Here is a 1,847-nt window from a genome sequence, read left to right as displayed (position 1 = left end):
GCAGCAGCAGCTGCATGGGGTCGCAGCAGCAGCTGCATGGGGTCTCAGTAGTAGCTGCATGGGGTCGCAGCAGCAGCTGCATGGGGTCGCAGTAGCTGCATGGCGTCTCAGTAGTAGCTGCATGGGGTCGCAGCAGCAGCTGCATGGGGTCTCAGTAGTAGCTGCATGGGGTCTCAGTAGTAGCTGCATGGGGTCGCAGTAGCTGCATGGGGTCGCAGCAGCAGCTGCAGGGGGTCTCAGCAGCAGCTCCAGGGGGTCGCAGCAGCAGCTGCAGGGGGTCGCAGCAGCAGCTGCATGGGGTCTCAGCAGCAGCTGCATGGGGTCTCAGCAGTAGCTGCATGGGGTCGCAGCAGCAGCTGCATGGGGTCTCAGCAGCAGCTGCATGGGGTCGCAGCAGCTGCATGGGGTCGCAGCAGCTGCATGGGGTCGCAGCAGCAGCTGCATGGGGTCGCAGCAGCTGCATGGGGTCGCAGCAGCTGCATGGGGTCTCAGCAGCAGCTGCATGGGGTCTCGGCAGCTGCATGGGGTCGCAGCAGCAGCTGCATGGGGTCTCAGCAGCTGCATGGGGTCGCAGCAGCAGCTGCATGGGGTCTCAGCAGCTGCATGGGGTCTCAGCAGCAGCTGCATGGGGTCTCGGCAGCTGCATGGGGTCGCAGCAGCAGCTGCATGGGGTCTCAGCAGCTGCATGGGGTCTCAGCAGCTGCATGGGGTCTCAGCAGTAGCTGCATGGGGTCGCAGCAGCTGCATGGGGTCTCAGCAGCAGCTGCATGGGGTCTCAGCAGCAGCTCCATGGGGTCGCTGCAGCAGCTGCATGGGGTCGCAGCAGCAGCTTCAGGTGATCAAACCTCTCTCAGATGATTTCAGATGCATCTTCCCACAGGGCTGAGTTCCCTGGGACGTGAGCTCGTCCCCTGTTTGGTGGAGTCGCACACTTTGGTAACACACTTCCCTTTGAGTTTCATACACATTTAATGAAATTGTGCGTCGCTGCAGAGTGGCAGAGTCAGTCTGTGTTTCTGCATGTCAGGACATTGTTCTGCAGATAATATTTATCAAAGGATGGACCACTCCTACCGCACCCACTGCCCCTTGATCTGTGTGTGTCTGTGTGTGTGTGTGTGTGTGTTAGGTACAAAAGCACAGACACACCCACAAAGTCAATTATGCCGACCATGTTTGTTGGAAGAGCCATTACATGAATAAGCAATCACACACACACGCACACGCACACGCACACACACACACACACACACACACACACACACACACACACACACACACACACACACACACACACACACAGAAGCCGAACCCACTCGTTAGCCTCACCAGTGAGTCAAGCTCTAAACGTCACACACACACAAATACTGGAAAAGCAGGTCTTTCTGAAACACACACACTTCCTGTCTGTCGTCGCATTACAACAAACTGTTCGTGTCCCCAAACCAGACCAGTTGTTGCTCACATGTTGCAACACAACGAGACGCTGAAGGGAAATGAGATGATCCATCAGACTGAGCACACAAAGTCTGCAGAAGACTCCAGCAGACTCCAGCTGACCCACACTGACCCACACTGACACACACTGACACACACGGACACACACTGACACACACTGACACACACCGACACACACTGACACACACTGACCCACACTGACACACACTGACACACACGGACACACACTGACCCACACTGACCCAGGTTGTGTAAAGGACCCATAAGAGGATCTACTGTTCTGAACTCCATCATCTGAAACTCGTAGTGTTTGTTCCTGTGGGATCTGTTTCCTGTGTCACTTTGAAACACAACTCCTTCAGGAGAGAGGAGCTCCTCGTGGACCCGGA

This window comes from Limanda limanda, chromosome 20 (genome assembly GCF_963576545.1).
Source record: "Limanda limanda chromosome 20, fLimLim1.1, whole genome shotgun sequence".
NCBI lineage: Eukaryota > Metazoa > Chordata > Actinopteri > Pleuronectiformes > Pleuronectidae > Limanda > Limanda limanda.
This window is presented reverse-complemented; position numbering follows the sequence as displayed.